This window comes from Ambystoma mexicanum, chromosome 6p (assembly GCF_040938575.1).
Source record: "Ambystoma mexicanum isolate Mex_15411 chromosome 6p, UKY_AmexF1_1, whole genome shotgun sequence".
Taxonomy (NCBI): domain Eukaryota; kingdom Metazoa; phylum Chordata; class Amphibia; order Caudata; family Ambystomatidae; genus Ambystoma; species Ambystoma mexicanum.
In genome coordinates this window covers 991558640-991584681 of record NC_090935.1, presented here as the reverse complement: position 1 = coordinate 991584681, position 26042 = coordinate 991558640, and the positions used below count along the sequence as shown (strand labels likewise).

At 41.2% G+C, this 26042-nt stretch overlaps 1 long non-coding RNA gene across 1 annotated transcript in view; it reads left to right on the top strand.

Annotated features, from left to right (window-relative positions):
• Window positions 1–15300: 15300 nt before the first annotated feature.
• Window positions 15301–26042, top strand: part of LOC138510126 (uncharacterized) — a 124039-nt gene continuing 113297 nt past the window's right edge. Inside the window, exons 1-2 of the long non-coding RNA XR_011280322.1 lie at window positions 15301–15532; window positions 22821–22899. This is a non-coding gene — a long non-coding RNA (uncharacterized lncRNA). The remainder of the gene's footprint in view (window positions 15533–22820; window positions 22900–26042) is intronic.

Genomic DNA, 26042 nt, shown 5'->3' with positions numbered 1-26042 from the left:
ATCTAGTACTTTAAAAAGATGACCCTGCTGCTGGTGATGGGGTGCTTTTGTGAAGGTGCCCTTCCTTCTTCAAGTGTTAGGTTTCGAATAGGAGAGTGATCCCTGTTCACCTGAGTGCTGGGTTATTCAATAATTAACTTTTGTCGTAATAAGGCAGTCTTCAAAACCATTGTTGGGGCTATATTTATTGTTAGAACTCAGCTAACATGTATTTCGACTCTCTAGGGTCTTTCTCAAGGCATGTGGATTGTGGGCCAGTAATTGCTGCGAGGTTGTGGAAATGTGCCCGGCATACAATCCCAATATCTTGTACAGGTATGGTCACAAATAACGTTGTTAATGATTTGAAGGAGTGGCCTGGTGACCACAGAGTCACATGGTTTGGCATGATCAGTAAATATCTGCTGATTAGCATTGTCTCGGAGTGTATGCAGCGGTAGTCACAGCAATCTGTTGTTGCAATCCTGTGTAATACTTTGGGTGGTAGCCGCAGGCAGAATTTTAGCAACAGGCTGAATTCTTTTCTCATTCTAACATTCTAACCTATCCCAATTTTTAATACCTTTACCACATAGCCAGTCGTTGGTGGCCATGCCCACTTTAACCTCATTGCCAGTCCCTCATGGTCATGGCCAATAGCCAGATTGTCCGAGTCATGGCCTTTGGCCACTGCCCATGGCCACAACATATACCTCAGTCACCAAAGATATATCACTATTTTGTGTACCTACATTATGACACTTTTCAAAAAATAAAACATGTTCACATTTACAAAACCATGCTTTCAGGTCCTTGCCAATGCTCCTTGCATTACTTTGCTGCAAATCCATCCATGTTTTATTTTCTGAAAAGTGTCAAAATGAACGTACATAAAATAGTCATATAACTTAGCTCCCACTTGACAAAATCCATTCAGAACAAACATTCAAGGTTGGGTCTATAATCATTCTAAAATCTTTTGTACACATTTCTCAAGTGGCAACAAAGTTATAAGCCATCTAGAAATGTTCAAAGCCCCCCAACAAATTTGCCCACTCTTCACAAAATCCCACCAAACATTGCAAACACATTCAAATATGGCTAAATCTTGTTGCAAACTTTTGTGCAGAATTGTAAAACAGCACCAAATCTATAAGCCATTCAAATATTTTGGGACTCCCCCTCTAATTTTGTTCCCTCTTGGCAAAACAGCACCACACTTTGTAGAACCATTCTAGGTCAGATCTAGAATGATATCACAAAATGTCATGCGGTTTCACTGAGTAGCACCAAGTTTATAAGCCATCCCAAAACTGCTTTTCAACAACCCTGTAATGCAAAAATATGTATGGATGCCCACAAACATTACAGGGATGTCCTAAACTGTTTTGCGGACTTCGAAGATGAAAACCACCTGTTTTTTGGCTTTCATGTCCATATCCCATCCTCATCACTCTCACCTCCCAGTGATTGTTTTATTAGTTTGACAAGTGCAGTGTTGTGTTTTTGCATATGTTTGTACTGCATTGTCTGCAGACAACTATGGCTTGCTGCTGATCCAATATTGCGACGTTTAAAAAATATGATGCACTTCACGTTTTTAACTTTTACATTGCGTCTATGAGGGAAACCACACATTTTGGGATCCCAATATAATTGTGCCCCCTGTGCCCTGTACGAAACCTCACCAAACTTTGGGAAATCAATCATAGGGGGACATGTACTTTTTTGCAAGGTTTGGTGAGGATTCATTGAGAGGGGCAAAGTTATAAGCCCCACAAAAAGTGAGCTTCCTATGGATTGAGCAACTGAACCATAACTACACGGCCGCTACCACAGGCTGTGCAATGTATATATGTACATGCCTTTATTTAACTTGTGATTTTATAAATTTGCTCATAACTGTTATATATGTGCTGTCAGGACTCTTCGTGAGTTTCCATAAAAATCACAAATTCCTAATTAATTCTATTTCACGTGTAATGGTGTTTTGCATGGCTCCTTTCTGAGCAATTATAGCTCTGTTAGTGTGACTTATCCCACAGAGGACAATGTTGTTCCTTGATCATTTGGTCACAACAGGCCTAATTCCTCACTGCTCAATGTTTCGTTCTTACCGTTATTATATTATGTTTTGATATACTGCCTAGGAACATAAAATGGCATATCTCTTTTGAGCACATGCTTGAGAACTCAGCTAAATTGTTGTGTTTTGACCAATCAATCTGTGTGCAGTGTTTTGTCCTTTAGCTCTTGGGTCTGATATCTTTCTTTGTTGCTCTTTCATAACCTCTCTACCGCAACTCAGACTTGGGAAGATGGTTGCACCCCTTGTCTTAACTAAGCACTATTAACCCATAGGCCTTTTAAGCAAGGTAGCACTATATGGGATGGATGGGGATGCAGAACTTACTCTTACACCAATAATAAGACCGACGCAGGAAGTTGGCAAACTTTAGCTGTTTTATTAACAATTATCTACAACAGGGAGTACAACGGACATCAATGGATGTCTCACAGAATTTCTCTCAATGTGTTACATGACAAAACACAGTTATATAGTAAAAGCTCATCATCAGTGACGTCACACTATGTGGCAAAATAAGAAAAGCTAAGTTGGATGGTGGTTGGTCTACGGGGAGCATCTAGGTATACTTTATATAGGGAATAGGATTGTGATTTCATCTTCCTAGTCAGGTGGACAACTGGGCCCACCCCTAACGCAAAAGTCATCTTCAGTGTCATAAAATATATGACGTTTCATTGACTTTCAAACTATAGGGCTCTTTTGCTACGTGGCCCTGTATAATTGGTTGGCACGCTTGTACCCTTCTGGATTATTCCACTTGCAGCACGCAAGCTCGTACCCCAGGTCCTTGTGGGTGGACTTGACCATGCCTTGCCACCCAATTAGCCCACCATCCATAATCACTCCTGCTGTCTGCCATTCGAATTGTCTTTGAACTCGGCCTTGCAAAATATCACTGTGACTGAGAATAGAAGGGAATGTGATCACCACCTTATCTTCAGTCTCGATGTAGCTTGCCCAAAGACTATTTTTATCTACACCATGTGACAGGACACCGTGTTTTTAGCTCCTTCTTCACCTTTAATAGTATTATGTTCATTGTATCTTCTCAACTAGATAACCAGTTTCTTGGCTGCCCCAACCCTTGTCACTGGGCCAGACAATCCTTCCCGAATCTTCCTTCATCGTCAGCTGTCTTTCCCTGCTGCGCCACACTTTCAGCCTTTTTGCAACTGAGATTCCAGTTTGCTAAAATGTGATGTGGAACATCCAGATTCTATACACATATATATAATGGTGGCACCGCCTGCAGTCTATTCACTACGTATAGCTAGCCTTCATGATTACTTAGTCTGCATGCGTTTCAGCATCTGTGCATTTATAAAACAGCTTGCAATTTCCTCAGTGCCCTCTGCACCTGCAATCTTCATTCCGCACATGAAATGTTACTTGATTCTTTACTTCGCCATCAACTTCTATATGGTCTATTCACCTTCTTTCTTGGTATCTCTTCTTGGTGCGTCATCTCTGCTTCATGTGACATAACCAGTCTTTTCCCTTCTCTGCTTCACACTTCTTCAGGAACCTCCTTTAAGAGATTGTCATTTCTCCGCTGGTACATCATGTAGGGTATTGTCAATGGATATCTTGTTTCAAGAATTCTTTGTGGTATAAAGCCATTATTGGTGTTGTGCATGTCGCAACTTCCGGCTTCCAACATATAGGCAAAATTTAGACTTGCTTTGGGGAGTTGCTACTTGGTATGTGTGCATATCTCTGAAAGGGCCTGGCTGATGTTTTCTGCTGAGGTGGTGAGGGTTTTCATGCTTCAGAGATGGCTAACTAGATCTGAAGGAATACATGTACTGTTTATTCAATTAGTGTAATTCATGATTATTATGAGTGCCCCTCTATGTTTCTGTACCTGGTGTAAAATCCTGCTGTGTCTATTAAGGACACATGGTAATGTTCAAACATAAGGTGTATGCATTATGACTCACTGAAGCATGGCTACTAGTGCCTTGTCTGACCTACACAGGGAAGTCTTCTTTATGTGGGGCTGCTCACTCCTAAACTGTTTGCCTTTTTCACAGTGACCTTTGCAGCGTGTATGTTCACACACGTTTAGGGCTTTGGATGTATTCTCCAACATTACTGTACTCCCTATCAGATCTCTATTGAGTCTGCTGGCTTTTTGCACAAATGCTGGGGATCCCGATGGAAGACGGCAGACTCCATCGGGATCCCCAGCATTTGTGCCGGAGTGAAAATGCATGTCGGCACAAATGCTGGAGGATTTGTATGGCCAAGAGGATAGAAGCGACGGAAAAGCAAGTTGTGTTCTGTCCCTCCTCTCTGCCATATAAATGACTGACAATGGGGCATACCACAAATGAAAGATATAAAAGCCTTACTCTAGATTGTAATGTCTTTTGTTTATGGTACGCCTGGCTCCAAATGGGCCACTGCATATCAAAGTGTATTTACTTGCTAAGGTTTTTTAGCTTCTCTTGATATGTACAATACCATATCAATGCATGTGTTTTAGCAATTTTCTAGTTTATTTTGGTATCTCTTGTCAGTGGAAGCATTATGTCATGTATATCATGTTCCATCATTGTTGCTCTCTAGTTTGTTGTTGCCTACAGTTGTTTCTAAAAGACTTTTCATTATCCTTGTGAATTCTCTCTTGAAATAATTAGGGACAATGAGGGGCACAGTTGAAGTTGGTACAAATAAAGTTTACTGAGTGACATTCAGGGTCGAATATGTAAGACAATAAAGGTGCACATGAGGGGCACAGAGCATGGTAACTTAGTGACCGTGAAATCACAAACAAGGGGCACTGTGTCAAAAATTAGGAATACTGAAGATACAAATGAGGGGCCTTGTTGCACATTTGACGACCTTACAGGGCGAAAATGTTGGACTCTGGGATATTGTTGTGAAGTCTAAGAACAACCATGAACAATGATTCTGTCTTCTATTTTCATAGTCAGCGGGTGACAATTTCAGCACCATGGATCACAAATGAAGACAGGGACGAAAATGAGAGAAGCATGATGATTGGAGTCCTAATGGAGCTGCTTGGCAGGGATACGAGAGGAACCTTTCCAAAATCTTAGAAATCATCCCAAGCTAAACAGTAACAGCACATGTTGGGCACAGAACCATTGAGCATCAGCGAGGAAGATACAAGTAAATCAACCAGACAGCAGGACAGCGGAACATTGTTGAGTAGGGTCATGAGTGAGAGGAAGAAAAGAAATGCCAGCAGTTGGGACAAAGCAGTGCCCCTGGAAGTTATCCTGACTGGGAGGAATATGTTAATGACCAAAGAATTAAATGGAGAGAACTACAGTAGTAAACCCAAGTCTGGAGGGAGGTTCAGAGACAACCATTGCTGAAGAACTAAGAGTAAATGGTTAGGGTGGTTGGGTAGTAAAGTATTTTTTTCTATATCTCTATAAAAATCTGTGCTCAACCTATTCTTTAAAAGTGTTCAACCAATGATCAACTGCACTTAAAAATACATTTGGAAACAATTTAAATACTCATCAATCCCACAACTGCCAAAGTAGTATTACTCTAAAACTACGATTAACTCTGTAAGTACAGTTCTTCGTCACACCATGAATGCACAGGGCTTCCTCCATGAAGACATTCCCACAATGGAGTAGAGCTTAGGTACAGGTTTGCGGGGCCTGGGTTCCCGGGGTGGGGGCGTGCGGCTGGGCCTGGATGCTTGCAACCTCTCCTTACAAACACTGTCATAGCTTGCTCCCAGTCCTTTCTAACAGTAATTTAGGCATGCATTGGGTACCTTGCCCTAGGGCTTGGGTTCTAGTTTATTAGTTCTCATGTCTATGGTGTTTTTTGTGGAACACTCCTCTTTGAGTTGGTGGGTGCGTGAGTTGGAGTCTGCACCCTAGGCCTTTGTTGCAGGAGTATTGCATCCTCATCTCCTTGGTGCTTGTTATACAAGACTCACACAACCTGTTAAACTCCTGACACTGCCCCCCTGCCCCTCTACTGCCATACTGCATGTGTTGTCACTGGTTCTAGAAAGTGTTTTTTTCCTCTAGGCTGGGCTTGTCTGAGGCTTCCTGTATATTAACAGCCACAAGGATCAGCTATCAGTATCTTGGTACATAATCCCATTACTATCCTTGCAAACCTCATCTAATCTTCGTAAGCACTCAATCAAAGCCCAACTACTCTTACATCAAACAGGACATATGTAGGAAGCCATTTAAATATTTAAGCAGTTTCTAACTGTAAAAACTGAAGGCCTGTTAAGTTTTGATTAACAAAGTGCAGAGTCTTCAACCAGTTTGGTCATTTCAATGGTTAGACTTTCCCTTTATAAATGCTTGATGGGTGTTCATTTACATTATTTATATGGGAAGGATCCTTTTTTGAGGCCTTCAATTTTAGAATTCAGTCTACTGATATTCATCCAATGACTAATTGAGGTCAATCAGAAGCACGTTTTACTTTTGTTCTTTTGATGTTCCACCTAGTCTCACCAGGAGAAATGTGTTGTTGCAATACATTTAACACTGCATGGAGAAAATGTTCAATAGTTTTGCCAGTGGCTGTGAATATAAATTGAAAAACAGTGGAGACAATCCCACGCCCTGAAAGATCCCATACTTAAAATAAAAAGGCTGGGATGAGTCTGCATTACGGGAAACTACTTGTCAATGTTTGTTCAAATATGACTCGATCTATTTGTGAAGCATGTTAGCTGTTCCTAACCCTTTAAAGGAACGAGGGAGCATTGCATAATCTAAAATGTGAACTGCTGCTGAGAGGTCAAGCAAGAACAGTGCTCCATCCCATCCTTCATTGGCCATCCATCTTATATCATCCACCAATCCAGTCAATACAACTTGCCTCCTCATTCCTGAGCAGAACCCTACCTGGAATGGGTTGAGTATCAGATGTGTTTCGTGTGGGTCTGAAGCCAGTCTAAAAATGACTCTGCCACGTCCTCCTGATGCATGTTCCAATCTCGTAGATAATATCCCTACCAGAGAGAGACTGACAAAGGAGAGCAACAGCAACAAGCTCCATTGGTATTCCTTGACCCAATGAAATCCCCCCTTTTCTTGACCCAAATGTACATCTCCCCGATGTTTTCGTCAAGCGCACATGCAAGTGTAGAAAAACGTGTCTGTGGTCGAATACACCGAAGTGACTGTGTTCCCTTGCAAATACCTTGGCCTACGAGGTTTCAGCCGAGACACACACTGTAAAACTAGAGGGCATGCATGATGTGCAAATGGCAAGCACGTTCTCTTTGCCTGCAGTTCCCTTATTCTCAATAGGGTTGTCCTGTGATGTGGCTGCACTGCAATAGACCGCTCTGCATCTTGCCCGCTAATGCCTGCCACTATGAAAGTCACACAGCACCTACATGGGTGGATGCCTGAGCTCACTCTTGAATCCACACGAGTGGAGGCTGTCCCTCGCATCCACATACGTGGGTTCTGTGGAAATGCATGTGTTAGTGTTGAGCTATGCGCAAAGGGACGAACTGTAGAAACCTTGCACTTACATCGCAGCTCTTCGTCTGTGCTCAGGACCACTTTACTACAGTGCAGCGCAGGGAATCCTGGACGCATGATCTGCAAGTACTTTGCTTGTCTATTCTTGTGGAGCTGCTTTTTAGTGAGTCTGGGCCAAAGACTGTAGGGCCTAATTACAAATTAGGCGTGGCGGCTAAAATCTGCGGTAATGTGGTGCAACAGAGTTACTGCTGCTTTACTGCCACATTACCACACCACTCAACTTTGTTTTTTTGTGTTGGGGTGAAGGATAATACAATAAAGAGTAAGATAACACGTCTTGTTTTACTTACATCCACCCCCCTTTACACAGGAACTCTATAAGGTTTTCCGGCATCACTAGTCCTGAAAAAATGGACCGTCTGCTATGATTGATTAAAAAATGTGTATAACAAATTTTTATTCAAATAATTCGAACTGAATTTAAACATAAAACACTACCCTCACCTAACACAGTGTACTAAACACAAAAAAACAGTTACTAAAACATGAAATACAAAGTTCACTTATTTGCATGACACAAAAGATATCACATAACATAACACAAAAAAATCTCAATGTGTCTCTAAAACAACAACCATCCCAACATGTTTCTGTTCTTCACTGCCCAGTTCGGGCGAACATTCTTCAGGGGAAATTTTTTTTAAAAAAGCATCCACTAATCTCTTCAACACCGTGCTGAAAGGGTAGATTCAAACTTCTATACAGGCAAAGGAAGGAAAGAACCTCCGAGCCTGTAAGAGTAAAAGGAAAAACTAATGAGTTCCAAAAAGAGGGAAAGGAAGTACTACAAAATGTAGAAAAAGAACATGGCATAGAGGTTATGCCACACTCACACGGGTCCCAACAGGGCACCCACAAATTTACCTTTAAAAGGTGAAACTTCAAAGCGCGTCACAGGATGACAAATTCGCTGGTTTCTCGCCAAATGAGAGACCACTACTTCACAAAAGCGTCATAGTCCGCTAAAGTATCGCCACACCTAAATGAGACAGAACCAATACACAGAGACCACATGCTCTGTTATATCCAGAAAGGGGCTTCAAAATGCAATTACACATGAAAACAGGGCTCCAAATATCATAAAATAAATTACCTTCACAGATGTAGGGATCAAGACTGTAACAAGCAAAGCAGCAATCAACGTGTTTGCAAAGGAGAAATCCACACAGTCAAGCCGTAAAGTATCAATCTGGAAAACAATGGATGCATGGCAATGAACACCATATGTCTGGCATCACCCTTCAACATGTACCGATGGGAGTGCTTTTATTTCACCCTCGTGATTAAGACTAAGTGCCCGTGCAATATATAGAATGCAGAAAAAACTTCCATGCTGTCCATCCTACACAACGTGGGAAACCCATGGCAAAAGATAACCAAACTACCCCACGCGTACAGGAAGGGAATGTACCGGCAGTGGGAAAATTATCACACACAGAACCACAATGCTAATGACTCACCTGTACACTCAGAGGGATTAAATCACTCTAATGGCAGCTTCCAAACGCACACAGCCAACACTGAATTCAGTGAAACCAAAAACTGCTGCACACTAACAGTACGTCTATGGTCGTGCGGCAACACAAAGAAAGGACTACACTACTCAGTGTAGGAAGGAAAGTCCATCAAAAGGAAGGGCCATGTTGGAACGGACCCGGCAACATAGAAAAAGGACTACACTACTCAGTGTTGGAAAAAAAGTCCATCAAAGGGAAGGGCCATATTGGAACGGACCTGAAGCTTACTGGTGTAGAACAGATTAGTGGACACCACGAGCACTAAACAGGTGTTTTTTAAAACAATGATATGCTGGCACCAACACAATATGGTATATGCATCTCACACTGTCAAAAATCATACTTGGCTGACCAAATGCCAATCAATGCTTTCGTTGAGACCTAGCACATTACTCTGTAATTTAAAAATAATTTTTTGCTCTACATTCAATAATTTTCGATCGTTTCAATTTTGGTATGTCCATGCACCTTTTTCAAAATCAGCCATGTGAAATCATTAAAGCCATGTCTCTTTTCAATAAAGTGTTTGACAAGGGGAGCAGTAATCACCTGGTTTTTGAGACAGCTGCAATGTTCCACCATTCAAACTTTACATTGCCTATTCGTTTTTCCCACATAATGTAGGCCACACGGGCAAGTGATTAAATATACAACATTGGCTGTGTTACAATTTGTCATTTCACTGAAGACCCACTTTACATCAGGTAGAATTTGAAATACTCTAGTTTCTTTTGTTTGTCCACACATGCTGCAATTCCCACATGGAAAATGTCCTTTCACTTCAGGCATACCCCACAGTCTAGTTTGTCTAACCTGTGGAGTTCGCATTTCTGTCACATCATTTCTGATTAGAATATTCCGTAGATTCAGACTTTTTCTAAACGCCACTAAAGGAGGCAACACTTCTTTACCACAATAGACTTTCTTCCAAGTTTTCATCACAATGGTTTTGATTTTATAGGACAAATTCGAAAAAGTGTTAACAAAAACAGTGCCAATCTTTTTAGTAGTCTTGTTACTTTTCTCCAGCAATGCCTCGCGATTGTTATTGTAGGCTCTTTTTGAAGCATTTCTTATTACTCTAGACGGATAACCCTTGGCCAACAGTTTGTTGGTCAATACATCCGCACTTTGAGCAAAATCATCTTTTAGACTACTGTTACGCTTCAGCCTCAAAAATTGTCCGAATGGCAAATTATTCTTTAAATGTTTGGCATGATGGCTGTTGAAGTGTAATAAAGAGTTCCTATCAGTGGTCTTATTGTAGGGCTTCACTTTCAAAAAACCATTGTGATGAAAAATGGTAATGTCTAAAAAATGGGTCTCCAAATCACATATAGACCCAGTAAATTTCAAAAACCGGTTTTGTTGGTTGAGCCATGTCACAAAACTATCAGCCTCTTCTCTTGAGCCATCCCATACAATCAGTATATCATCTATATACCTCAGCCACTTCCTCAAATGATGGATAAAGGGGTTGGTGGCTGGGTATATCACTGCTTTTTCAAAATACTCGACGTAGAGATTAGCTAAATTGGGAGTCATGGCAGCACCCATAGCAGTACCCTCAATCTGTTGAAAAAAAGTACCTTGAAATTGAAAAAAGTTTTGGGTCAAGGCAAACTCCGTACACCACAAAATAAATGCATTGCTCACAGGAATCCAGTGAAAAGTCTCGCAACTCTAACTTTAGTAGGCTACAAAAAGCATTGGCACTAAAGTTAGCAAAAGATAATAACTTGATTATCAGACAAGCGGATAAGGGAGGAGCTATTGTGTTGATGAATCGTAGTGATTATGTAAGAGAATGTGAAAGACTACTATCAGATAATGTGAGCTATTTGAGACTTGCTAATGACCCCTCTGCTAAACTTATGAATATTATCAAAGAAAAGGTGACTTCAGCGTTTGACGCTGAAATGATCAGTAAGCAGGAATGTGAATTTCTAATTAGGGATCACGGAAGGGTACCTGTTTTTTACATCTTGCCCAAAGTACATAAGAGACTTGTTGATCCCCCTGGCAGACCCATAGTATCTGGTGTTAATTCAATTTTGGAACCCTTGTCCAAATTTGCAGACTTTTATATAAGACCATCTGTTTTGAAAATGAAAAGTTATTTGAGAGACACCACTGATGCTATTAACAAAATAGAAAGCATAGAGTTTATTCCGGGCCATTCTCTACTGATAGGCTTGGATATTCAATCTTTGTACACTGTGATACCCCAAAGAGCCACACTAGAGGTGGTTGAAGAAGTGTTGATGAATAGAGAGGATGGTCATCCTGTGAGCAATGCATTTATTTTGTGGTGTACGGAGTTTGCCTTGACCCAAAACTTTTTTCAATTTCAAGGTACTTTTTTTCAACAGATTGAGGGTACTGCTATGGGTGCTGCCATGGCTCCCAATTTAGCTAATCTCTACGTCGAGTATTTTGAAAAAGCAGTGATATACCCAGCCACCAACCCCTTTATCCATCATTTGAGGAAGTGGCTGAGGTATATAGATGATATACTGATTGTATGGGATGGCTCAAGAGAAGAGGCTGATAGTTTTGTGACATGGCTCAACCAACAAAACCGGTTTTTGAAATTTACTGGGTCTATATGTGATTTGGAGACCCATTTTTTAGACATTACCATTTTTCATCACAATGGTTTTTTGAAAGTGAAGCCCTACAATAAGACCACTGATAGGAACTCTTTATTACACTTCAACAGCCATCATGCCAAACATTTAAAGAATAATTTGCCATTCGGACAATTTTTGAGGCTGAAGCGTAACAGTAGTCTAAAAGATGATTTTGCTCAAAGTGCGGATGTATTGACCAACAAACTGTTGGCCAAGGGTTATCCGTCTAGAGTAATAAGAAATGCTTCAAAAAGAGCCTACAATAACAATCGCGAGGCATTGCTGGAGAAAAGTAACAAGACTACTAAAAAGATTGGCACTGTTTTTGTTAACACTTTTTCGAATTTGTCCTATAAAATCAAAACCATTGTGATGAAAACTTGGAAGAAAGTCTATTGTGGTAAAGAAGTGTTGCCTCCTTTAGTGGCGTTTAGAAAAAGTCAGAATCTACGGAATATTCTAATCAGAAATGATGTGACAGAAATGCGAACTCCACAGGTTAGACAAACTAGACTGTGGGGTATGCCTGAAGTGAAAGGACATTTTCCATGTGGGAATTGCAGCATGTGTGGACAAACAAAAGAAACTAGAGTATTGCAAATTCTACCTGATGTAAAGTGGGTCTTCAGTGAAATGACAAATTGTAACACAGCCAATGTTGTATATTTAATCACTTGCCCGTGTGGCCTACATTATGTGGGAAAAACGAATAGGCAATGTAAAGTTCGAATGGTGGAACATCGCAGCTGTCTCAAAAACCAGGTGATTACTGCTCCCCTTGTCAAACACTTTATTGAAAAGAAACATGGCTTTAATGATTTCACATGGCTGATTTTGAAAAAGGTGCATGGACATACCAAAATTGAAACGGATCGAAAATTATTGAATAGAGAGCAAAAAATTATTTTTAAATTACAGAGTAATGTGCTAGGTCTCAACGAAAGCATGGATTGGCATTTGGTCAGCCAAGTATGATTTTTGACAGTGTGAGATGCATATACCATATTGTGTTGGTGCCAGCATATCATTGTTTTAAAAAACACCTGTTTAGTGCTCGTGGTGTCCACTAATCTGTTCTACACCAGTAGGCTTCAGGTCCGTTCCAATATGGCCCTTCCCTTTGATGGACTTTTTTTCCAACACTGAGTAGTGTAGTCCTTTTTCTATGTTGCCGGGTCCGTTCCAACATGGCCCTTCCTTTTGATGGACTTTCCTTCCTACACTGAGTAGTGTAGTCCTTTCTTTGTGTTGCCGCACGACCATAGACGTACTGTTAGTGTGCAGCAGTTTTTGGTTTCACTGAATTCAGTGTTGGCTGTGTGCGTTTGGAAGCTGCCATTAGAGTGATTTAATCCCTCTGAGTGTACAGGTGAGTCATTAGCATTGTGGTTCTGTGTGTGATAATTTTCCCACTGCCGGTACATTCCCTTCCTGTACGCGTAGGGTAGTTTGGTTATCTTTTGCCATGGGTTTCCCACGTTGTGTAGGATGGACAGCATGGAAGTTTTTTCTGCATTCTATATATTGCACGGGCACTTAGTCTTAATCACGAGGGTGAAATAAAAGCACTCCCATCGGTACATGTTGAAGGGTGATGCCAGACATATGGTGTTTATTGCCATGCATCCATTGTTTTCCAGATTGATACTTTACGGCTTGACTGTGTGGATTTCTCCTTTGCAAACACGTTGATTGGTGCTTTGCTTGTTACAGTCTTGATCCCTACATCTGTGAAGGTAATTTATTTTATGATATTTGGAGCCCTGTTTTCATGTGTAATTGCATTTTGAAGCCCCTTTCTGGATATAACAGAGCATGTGGTCTCTTTGTATTGGTTCTGTCTCATTTAGGTGTGGCGATACTTTAGCGGACTATGACGCTTTTGTGAAGTAGTGGTCTCTCATTTGGCGGGAAACCAGCGAATTTGTCATCCTGTGACGCGCTTTGAAGTTTCACCATTTAAAGGTAAATTTGTGGGTGCCCTGTTGGGACTTGTGTGAGTGTGGCATAACCTCTATGCCATGTTCTTTTTCTACATTTTGTAGTACTTCCTTTCCCTCTTTTTGGAACTCATTAGTTTTTCCTTTTACTCTTACAGGCTCGGAGGTTCTTTCCTTCCTTTGCCTGTATAGAAGTTTGAATCTACCCTTTCAGCACGGTGTTGAAGAGATTAGTGGATGCTTTTTTAAAAAAAATTTCCCCTGAAGAATGTTCGCCCGAACTGGGCAGTGAAGAACAGAAACATGTTGGGATGGTTGTTGTTTTAGAGACACATTGAGATTTTTTTGTGTTATGTTATGTGATATCTTTTGTGTCATGCAAATAAGTGAACTTTGTATTTCATGTTTTAGTAACTGTTTTTTAGTGTTTAGTACACTGTGTTAGGTGAGGGTAGTGTTTTATGTTTAAATTCAGTTCGAATTATTTGAATAAAAATTTGTTATACACATTTTTTAATCAATCATAGCAGACGGTCCATTTTTTCAGGACTAGTGATGCCGGAAAACCTTATAGAGTTCCTGTGTAAAGGGGGGTGGATGTAAGTAAAACAAGACGTGTTATCTTACTCTTTATTGTATTATACATATTGATATCCCTGTCAGTAGAGTAGGATGTTATTATAGGGACTGTTTATACCTATTTGAACATACTACAGGGGTGAAGGATAAACCTCCAACAACATGCTGGATGTAATTCCACCATCTTACTGCCAAATTGTGGCCATTCTGGCACAATTACTGCTTGAGGAACTACTGCAGGTGATCATTCTGCTGAAATCCCCATGGAGTCCTATAGACTTCATAAGTGTGAACTAACACCACCGGATCACCATTTACAAGCTGGCAGTAATTCCGCAAGACTAAGTGGCGGCAACGGTAAATCCGTTTGGTGGTATGTTAGTGGATTTACTGCAAACTTGTAATGAGGCCCTATGTACACACTTGCTACAAAGCTAAGTTATAAAGTGGACAAAATGTCATGAAAGGTAAAGCAAATCAAATTCTGGAAGAGATATAATCAGGAAAATGCTGAAACATGAGAGAAGACGAATTCGGGCAAGGGGCCAACGCATTGGCATTCGTTAGTTGGTCAGAGAGAACGTGTGAGAGAGAAAGAGAAAGAGAGCGAGAGATAGGAATGCAGAATTCCTACATCACAGGCAGCCCCGGTGACCTGTAATATTCAGCAAAACAGTTCCATATTCATGTGATGAACTGTGGATCACTGTAGAAAATATCGTACACTAAAGAAATGTTAGTTCAACTTTCAAGAGACAGTGCATAGACACTTTGCACTCTGCTTGCAGCCTGTGGTTACGGAGCATTGTAACACTGCTACTTAGATTGTAAAGCCGCGCATCCGTTTTGTAATTCAGAGTGGCATTTTTAAATAGCCCGTCCCTCGGGACACGCACCGTCGTTTATTGCCGTGAGATTGTTCCATTTGGAGCACTTTATGTACTTTCAATGCTTTGACATTTTGCTTCCTGGCAGGAACGTGTTTTTCTTTATAAGAAGCAAACGTTTCTCTGCAGTGGAAGATGTGGCCAGAAGCCAGTCAGAAACTTGAAACGGGCTCCGAAGGGAAGGGCAGGCGTCTTTGCTGAAGGGTCGGTTGCCGCCGAGCCTGCCTCCTCGCACAGTAAGGCCGCTGCCTGCTGATTTCCCCACACAGCCTGATACTGGGGCCAGAGGAGAGGTGATCTGGGCAGTCGGCTTCTCTGCTGATGTGTGGGGATCACTTAACAAAATAAATCACAGTTTCAATGCACGGAAAACTATCAAACACATATCGCAGGTACGTGTATTGTTGCAGCTGTTGGATAGATCATTGACTATTCATGGAGTGATTGTGAGAGGGCGAATGGTCTCTTGGCATATTGCTGAGCTAGAAATCTAAAATGTCAGATCACCGCTTCCCCGATGTCGTCACTTTGAAATGACCATGTTGTGATTGTGTGTTATTTTATGTTGCAACTGTGCTGTTTAGTGTTGTAACAGAGATGTGACCAGATGTGGGGGCTAGGGGGGCTGGGAACCAAAAGAGGCCCTGGACATAATGTTCAAAGTGGCCCCAGATGACACGTTTTCAGCAAGGCCAATGCTTTTTCATATGACAAAATGTGGAAATACCACACAAAAGAGCCCCAGGGTGCAGAGGCCTACCAGGAACTCTCCAGATCTCCCTATAGGCCAGTCTGCCCCCGGATGTCTCCTCCACATGGCAGCCTGGCGTAATTCGTCTCACCCTGTCCACGCACAGCATGCTGTACTGTGCACAAGGGTGTGTTTAGGGTGCCCCGACTTCAATACACGTTCTCTGTAAGAGTTCTGTTCTTCCTTGTGAAACCAGCCGTTAACGAGTATGCAATTACAACAGAGCTCATACAATTTGTTTTATCTTCTGAGTCCCATTTTTGACGTGCCTGGTGTTGTTCGTCGCGTTACAGTGAGGCGCAGCCGCACTTCACCAAACGCATGTTTGGGCAGATAACATAGACGCTGGCATTCGGGAAACCAATTCTCCATCGAATGTGTCGCCTGCGTGAACATGGCGAGACCGCAGAGAGCTCTGATTTTGATTTTGCAGCAATCACGATACTGCCCCCAACCCTGCGGATTACATTCACCTCAAATAAAATGCAGGTGTGTAGTGGAGATGTGCAGTGTGCCAGAGACGAATAGCACCGGGGAACGCGCTTCTTTATTCACTTAGATGCAGTGCAAAGGTCAATTTTCAAAAGATTGTTGCCATGGGAACAGAATGGAAAGAACATGTTTTTGAATAAATTGCAGCGTGCGCATCGTCGCACACACCGAGGGTAGCAGTCATTTAAAAGAAAAATACACATCTTTATTAGTTTACTCTGCTCGGCTGCTTCGCGCATCGTAAATTGGTTTCTTTTGAGAAGAATTTTGAATTGAACCCTAAGAAAATGACCGGTTTGTGTCAGTGGGTGGCGAGAAGCATCAGCATCGCATGGCGCACCATTGACACCTGTAAAAAACAAAGCTACAGTGTCTGACTAACATGTCCACTGCCGTGCGCGTCCTTCACTGCTGCAAAGCAACTTAAATTGGGCCTACAGCAGAATGGGTTCTGGCGAGGGTGGGCTAGACTCCTTTTTTTGGGGGTAGTTTTAACAAAAACATTATGGAGGTAATTCTGTTTCGGAAAGTGAGATGTGATAATCAGATCCCTCTTTCCCAATGCTCCATAGCAACAAGCATCCCTAACAATTGCCCTGCACTGACAGGAGGATAGGTTCAAAGCTCACATCTGCATGCCTGAACACAGCTGCTGGAATATAATGTTCCAACGTGCAGAGGTGGGACTTTTAACTGTCTGGACCTCTGATTCAAAATATCCTAATTTTGTAACCCAGGCAACCTGGTGTCACATATTAAAATATACGTGTAAGACATGTCTGGTTTTGATATGGTAGTTACTGAGATTACATGAATATATCCTCACAAGCATTGCATGTCATATTATTGTCAGCTTGGTGAGCAGTGACTCATACATGACAGAGCCTGAGATGTACTCACTTGTCTGCAACAACCACGTGAGACTCATCCCAGAAAGCCAACAACTTCTTCTAGGCAACAGGAACCCTCCCTGGGCGATCCCCTGGGTTTTGGTACTTCTAAGACCCTTCACACCAGAGTGCTGATTACTGGAGTCCCTTTGAAGTGGGAAGCTGATGGGGGCAGAGTTCAAGTAGTCCAGAGCAGAGGTCAGATCACAGAGGGGACTCACCATCTTAGTTTCAACTCTGTCACCTAAGCTTCCTGTTCCCACCTCCCCACTTCATACAGACAAGGCACTCTATGACATCCGCTGGCAAAATACATCTGCTACAGAAGCCAGACTTGTACCCGTAATAACAGGCTTACCTTAGACCAATCCAGTGTAGCAGTTTGCCTATATAAGGGGGTGACCCCCCCTTAGTTGATTCACCTTTAGACATCAAGACACAAACGATTCAGTAGGAATTGTGTTAGGGATACAGTCTATTCCAAAGTCCTCTGCCAAAATGAGAGATACAAATAAAGAGACTTCCAAGTCAAGTATTTTAGTTGCAGTATGTGGGATTACCGGCAAGCTGGACAAGGACTACTGCAACTAAGATACTTGTATACAGGACCCTGTTCAATAGAATTGAGAGATCCCCCCACGTGTTCTTTGAAAACCATCCTGGGTGGGAAGAATAAATAACAGAACAAAATAAGTGACCCTTCATACTCCTTCTACTTTCCAACCACCACAACATGTGTTTAGGCACCTTCAACACTGTCGAAGCTGTAACAAGGAAACCGGCAAAGTCATCTCCGACCTTGACACTTGACTGCCTCCAAATTTCCTTGTTTCTCTTGACACTGATACAGAAGCTCTACAGGCTCCACCTCTCAGACCGGCCGAGATTTCTAGCATCACCAACTCAACACCACCGCCTTTGTCAGCAGCTTTTTCAAGATACAAACCAACACCACTTCAGTGTGCTGATGCCGTATTGAGCCAGCCAAGCCTGCTCACTGCTGAAAACAAGCCTCTACTTCCACACACACCTTAGGACGCCACATCTTCCAGTGCCATTGACACTGCCTGCCATTCCCAGCATGTTTGACTTGCCAGCCTCCACCACTGCTGCACAGCACTGGATAGTTGGAATCTGTTGGGCTGCTTCCTGACTCAACTATGGCTCAACGCCAAAAGCACCCAGACTCCCAGTTGAATGTCGAAAAGCCTGGCTTGATACTGTAAAGCACCAAAGACACCAATGTGAGGTATTTGAAGAGGCTCTGCACCCCTGGTCAATCTTAAATGACCGTGGTGACTTTATGACCCTTCTCTACCAATTTAAAGACTAATTCCTGAAATTGACATTTTGCTGCTGATATCTTTGCTGGGCACCCCTGTCTGTCCAGATTGTCCTTTATTTTAAAGTCTTCTTTCTCTGTGATTTCTCAGAAAGGTGTTGGCCAGAAGTGTATTTATTAGTTGTGTCTATTTTTGTTAGTTTAATAAAGTTCCAATTCATATAGAACCTTGGTTGGTCATTCTTTTATGTTGGTCTCACTATACTATTGTTGTTCAGATTGCTTCTTTACCATCACACACACCTCGTGAGGTGTATAGCCATCCCTCTGGCCACATTACCAATAGAGGCTAAGGAGGTGTACGGGCTGGGCTGTTCCTGTTTCTCTATAATAATTGGTATCACTGCTTGTATATTAATAGTGTGGGGCTGAGAAGGTGCTTTTAGCCACTACTCATCCCTGTACTCCTGCAGAGCAGTAGTCATTCCCTCACACAGGACCAGTGTGTGATGCCTCCCTTAAGCTGCTTGAAAGCAAATAGGGTTTGTGTCAAGTTTTAAAGAACCATGACATGGGCAGGGTACAAATGGAGCAAATCCTTGTGAGTGGGGTGGGGCTTATGCTTCAAATTGTATGGAGAGGCCTTGTTTGGGTCGGAAAAACTCACTTGTATGGGAACCCCTTGTCCCATTATTCATAAGAAATGTCTGTGTGAACTGGTGTCAAACTATAAGCAAATGGTGCAATAAAAAGAACATCAGGGTAGTGAAATTGTTGAACTACATAAAGGGATTTACATATAAATTGCACATTTGTAATGGTGCCTGCCAGCATAGTAATGCTAGGGTTGAGAAGTTTGGGCAGCTTTGTCAGTTGCTATTTCATGGTGCATGTCTAGTTGCATTGTACCCTAATCCCAATTAGGACTGAGTCGTGCTATACTTGGAGTGTCTATAAGGTGTCAGCGGGCAGTCAGAAGGGAGATCTGCATCAACTGACATCATTTGCGGACTGTACTTTGTGCCATGGCATCGTGTCACCCGCCACTGCATCCCCTTGCCCAACTTCACCTAATATGGCCTATCAAATCATAAAAGCTGGACAATAACACATGGTTTGCATGAAAATAAACTCATACATGTGGTTCCAAACTGAACATGTTTGTGCCCAGTTGTTATTGCATGGTCGGTTGGGCAAAGTTTGATAATAACCACCTCAACATCAGTTTAACTCCCACCCTAACCAACAACACCTCTCAATACAAAACTCCAACATCAAAACAACACAGATCTCTTAACGTCAACTAGGTACGACAAAAGACACTTAAATAAATACAAAGGTCACATCTATATTAGAGCTATGAACTCATTTTGACATAACGTCATCAGAGTGGGACTGTGTTTCCATCAAGACCAAAGATAAAACCTGATCATTTAATGTTCCATTGACCGTGATCTCAAACAGGTGCTTGCATTAGTCAAGCTCAGGGGATCGATCATCATGGATATATGTATTTATCCATATTGGCGTTCCCATGTTGGAGGCCTATTTGGGTAACCTTTCAGAAAAAAGGTATCTCTTTTAATTCCTCTTCTACAGATGAACTTGCCTCCATAACTGGCCCGTCAGTAAGGATAAATACATATATCCATGATGGCTGATGCACCTGAGCTTGACTAATGCAAGCACCTCTTTGGGACCTTAAGAGATCTCAAGATCTAATTCTCGCTTAGTGATTTTCAGAGGTCAATGTGTTAACGAGATAGTTTTTAGGATTTAAATATCAAGTTGATGAGAATAGTTCAATTGGATATAAAGACCGGTATGTATGTATTGTTATTTCAGTTAGTGAATGTTACAATTAAGCCAGCTGTCTCTTCAAGCAATGGTCGAACGGAACAGCATGATGCTTTATAGGAGAACCCTACTACACAATCGCCCTCCGATATTTAATCTGATCAACAAAGAAATCATAGAAGGACGGTGCAAAATGCTCAACCAGTGGACATAAGAAAGTAAAGAAAAACTGGCAGAAATACAAAGCACTGCAGAAGAACTGACTTCGAACCCCTTAAGGGTGAAAAAGAAAATGGAAGAACTAGACTGGATTCAAACTCTAGACATAGCGACAAAGTACAAACTGACGGCTCACCTACCACAGACAAGAAAACTAAATCAGACACAGAAATTCTTAAAGAAATACCCAAATCGAGCCCTCAGGAACATTTTCATAAGAGCATGTTTGAATCTTTTGGAGACAAACGAAATCCGTGCGATTCGAGGCCTTTCAAATTCAAATAGATGCAGATTTTGCGAGAATCAAGATCAGATCGAATCAATAAGGCACCTTCTGCTGTCATGCTACGGGACCCAAAAGGTCAGGTCACCACATCTGAACAGCTTACTTGCTTCATCATTTATTTTTGAAGAAGACTTCTGGTGGACTCGACTGATCGGTGGAGGCAAAACTACATGGGTAACTGTGACTGCCTTAATCATGCAAAACGTTCTACTTGACGTGGAAGGAAGAAAGGCTCCAAACATGGAAAATGCGCTACTTCAATCAGTACCACAAGAGAGATTCTTGAAAGCAAACAAACAAATCATTGTCACTAATCTTTTTAAGTTTTTGGACACTTCGAAGGTGCATATCTTGTAAAAATTGTAAATACGATTAAACCAAGTAAATAAAAAAAAAGTTACAATTATTATTTAGATACTTGTATAATATATTCTTGATTGGTACATCTATATGTTGTTTCATTTGTTGTATATAGTCTCCTGTCTTGTGTTTTGTAACTTGAATGTGAAATAATTAATGAATTTGTTAACTCTTTCAATAAAATAGCGATTTAAAATAATTGCTAAAGAATGTTTGGTTCAAACGTTATAAATGAGTGGATTTCTAGCATGTGTGTCTTGCTTTGGGTAAATGTTAGTACACTTTGGATGGTTAATTCACTGATTCTTTAAATTATAAGCAGTACTAAAATAACACAGAATTATCCCTTTGGACACTTTTTTAAATTATTGGTTGTGACAATACCTAGGAGGCCTTGTGCTAGGGGTGCCCTACAGTTATTTTGACAATAGCATAACATAACAGAGCATAGAACACACGTTCTCTTATTCTTCTGTGGGACAGTACTCTGAATAACCCAAGCAACCTTGATGCTTGGCATTAACATTGTCACAATCTCTGAGATATCCTTGAAGCCACTGATATATGAATGCTTCTAAGAGCTCCAATGTTTGTAGTTAAACCACAGTGTGTTTCAATGACTTTCCTAGGATCACACAATTTGGTTAATAGGTAAAACCAGAATTTTAACTCTGGTCACAGTTCATGCACTTGACTCATACCTTCCAAACTCTACTGGGTACAAATATTGGCATTGTGTCTTTTAAGGACTACAACAATACTGTATTACAATACTGTTTTTTTTTTTTAATCAATCTGTACTTGCAAAAACACAGATAGCAAGCAACCCTTCCAATATATACATTCTTATGGAAACATGTAAACCAAGGGAGTATATCTGTAGATTTATTTTTCACATTCTGAATGGAAAGCTACAAGTTCTAGCATGCACAAATAGTGTGAGCCCGGAATAGTTCCTGTTTTACACCAGGGTACAATGTTAATTTACTGACAGTCATTTTTTTTGCTGAATTTGTATTTTGTTTCGGAAAAAACTAAAAAAAAATAGGGGGGTGTAGGAGAAGAATATATAAGGGGTGGGGTAGGGAATAGTGTTACAACAATTGGGGAGGGGTGTTGGGGGAACCCCCAAAAAGAAAAAATCCACTCTGTAAAAAACCCATCGAAAAAATGGCTGTTGATAAATGAACATAGAAACAAAAGAAAGAAATGGCGTGAAAGGCCCTCTGGGTATGCAGATTATTTGCCTCAAACTTCCAGCTGCCTATAAGGCATGGAGTTAAGAACATTTGACTATTGGCATCAACAAAAGAAAACATTGTTTACATGTCAAGTTAATTGACATCATGGACATAAACTACTTTTTAAAAGGGAGATGTGTTGTGATACTATAATTTACTTGGAATTAGATACATGCTTGGTAGGTATCTGGAACTGTGGTGGGGTTTTCAGTTATACATGCCCCATCTCAGTGCCAATTGCCAATACATTCAAACAAAATAAATGTGTTATAGATTAGTATCGTGAGACTATTTGTAAGGTGCTGGCTGTGTAGCTCGAGACACTGAGTACCATTGAATTGTGCCCCTCCTACTTCTGACAGCGCCAAAGGTGAACATGGACCTTCCCGAACAGCCTGGCATTTCGGAGGAGGCATGGTAAAGCAGAATTAGCCTGGCCCGGTAAGTGTTCTTTTGTGGAGTCTTTCCTGGACTGTACCATGTTAGCATACCATTTTGAGTGAGTGCAGCAACAAGTATTACCACTTGAATGTTTGTGGTTTCATAATAACACTAACACAACATTGACCCTTTCCTTGCAGTAGCAAACCAAATACAAGTATCCTATCTGCAGGTCCATGGTCCAAAGAAATACGATGCAATCATGGCCCATCTCCCAGAAAATGCTTGGTGAGGAATTCACCCTGATTTTCTAATACGATGTGGCAATTTGGTTTACTGTGTATATGCCAATAAATAATTGCTTGCAGTGTATGTCTATCCGATTCTATAGTGCACAAAGAAAAAAATAACCTTGTCACCTTAATATTTTTGGATATTATGTACCACCTATGAGCCAAAATGATTGCTTGCATTGGAGTGCAGGTAGGAATGTGATGGAGTATGAGAAAGGACACACAGCTTTTGGGAATTTTTGGGAAATTTTAACTCACCCATTGTCAATGATAATCCCTGCCAAAAATACAACCTTATGTGATTGCTTTTTCTGTCTGGAGTATTCAGTAACATATACTGTGTGCTTCACAGAGCCAGACAATATTATTTCTAAGCAGTTATCTGAGAGTTAAGAGCTTTATTGCAGCTATACTTGTGCTCTGAGGGTAATAAATATGTCATAACCAAGAGTGCCTTCAGTCACATCAATTATGAGTAATATGTGTGTCCTCATGTCTTCCCTTTACACTGAATTCTTGTTAAAAAAAAGCATTGGTAGAGCCACACATTTTGGCTTGTGTAGAGGCATTAAACAGGCATTTGCCAAGCACTGACGTCATATGCACAGGTGCTCGTCACATTTTCCAGATGTTATCCTCCCATTGCAATGTACTGCCAGTATGACGCTGCCAGCCATGTGTAGGCATGGGATTGAAAAATGCAATCCCATGCCTACACACAACTCTGAATTGTTGGCTTTGTCAATGCGTGTTTCTGTGCAGATTACTGGCACCATTTCACCCGACAAACGGTCTAGCAATGATGCGTGCACAGGCTTGTTCAATTTGCAAATTGATATATCCTCCACCAAATAGCATTCTGTAGTCGGGTACACCAGTATACATATGCCCTTTGTATGTATGCCAATCACGACCATAAAATTAATTAATGTGTGTCTCATTTTCATTAGGCCTGCAGAGCGGGGCATGAGACCATGTAAAAGTAAATTACCTGTTAATGTAAGTAATTTTAGAGCTAAACATTTAATGCAGTGTTCTATAGTGGTGATAATTGTGTTTTTGTTTTTATCTGTTGTGGGAAAAGTAAGCCTTGTGCCTTTGCTAATGTTGGTTAATCCAAAGAAATATTGCAAATTGATGTACATAATAATTCACTTTTGGTAGAGCAGCCTTTTATCACTGCTCAGACCTGATGCAAAATCACTAGAACCACAGAGCACTGCCATGCTTGACCCTATGGACAGTATTATTCATAATTTATTAAAAGGCCCCTTTCTAATGATAACATAGTGGGGTCGTTCCCCTCTGCCAATTACCATGCCAGGATGAAGTATGAGGTGAGTGCCTTTATTGCCAGTAGTGCAAGTTAGCATAGTACACAGGTACGACCACTGGCATCCAGCACCACAGCCAGCTCAGCTTAAACTGCCACTCAGTAGAAACTCACCCCAGCTAACACTCCCACGTTCCAAAGATGCCTCACCTGCACACCAACATTCTGGCAAGGCAGAATACAACATCAAATTACTACTGTGCATTATATTTTCATCCCGATACTGTGGAAGTACATTTTGATGTATGAAAGGTCTTTTCACTAAGTGGTCATCACCAATTTAACCCTCCCCGATATACAGTCTCACCCCACAATTCTGGTACAAGGAACAGGCTGTTGATGAGCAAACCTTGAATTCATTTAAATTAAATAAAGTCAAAGGTGGACCCCGTACGTCATGCAGGAGTAGCCACCACAACCTATTGCATGGATTGATAAATTATATGTACAATTAGAGTTGGCCTGCCTGTGACACTCTAACTATGAGGTGGCAAATACACAATGGTTTGTTTGTTTGTTTGGTATTTATTGAGCACGCCCGACCAGAAGGTATCAGGGCACGAGGAGTTAAGAAGTTATACAGCTTGGTACACAGGTTACATAGGTTACATTGGATACACAATAACAGAAAATCATCTAATCTAGCAATTATACATTATATGTACATGCAGTAAAGAGTGGTAAATAAGTAGTCTATATGTAACAAAATGTACAGTAATTTACAGGTATGGTCAAGTTCTGCAGGTTTGTTTAAGCTCATTCTCTAGGAACCATATAATCAGATTTTGTCTACATTTAGTAAAGGTTTCGCCATTCTAAGTGTGGTAGGTAGTGAGTTCCACAGTTGAGCTTCTTTGACTGGGAAGCTGGTGCCCCCAATGATAGATAGTTTAAAGCGAGGCACAAGAAGGCAGTTGGAATTCACTAAACTCGTGGGTCCAGTGGATGATTTTCTAGAGAATATTTCTATTAGATATCATGGTGCTTTGTTATTTAGGAATTTGTGGATGAGGGATGCTGTTTTTAATCTGATTTTCTCATGTGTGGATAGCCACTTCTACTTCCTTCTAGTATCAGTTCTTTCCTGGAGATACTGAGTGCAGCACTAAGGGCGTTATTTTGAAGTATCTGTATATTGTTAATAATGTATTTGTTGGCTCCAATGTATAGGGTGTTGCAGTAATCTAGTTTGGAAATGGTGAGCGCTCTGGCTAGGATCATACAACTGTTAGATGAGAGGAATTGTTTACCGGCTCTAATTAATTTGCATGTATATGCTCTAGAGGAGGCTAGGGTGTTTACCTGTTTAGCGAAGGTTAGGGTAGAATCTAAGTAGATTCGAGTCAATCTTGATAAGATTCCGATCGATGATGAACGATGAGTATTCCGAGCTGAGTCTGGTGAGAAGAGATACAGATCCCAGGATGAGAAGTTCTGTTTTGTCATCGTTCAGACAAAGGCCATGTGTGGCCATCCAAGCCTGAACGATTCTGTAAATTCTATTCACCAGTGCTAAATCCGTGCTGTAGTCCCCAGTAAGTAGTAGGAGGATCTGGGTATCGTCTGCATAATTCGTG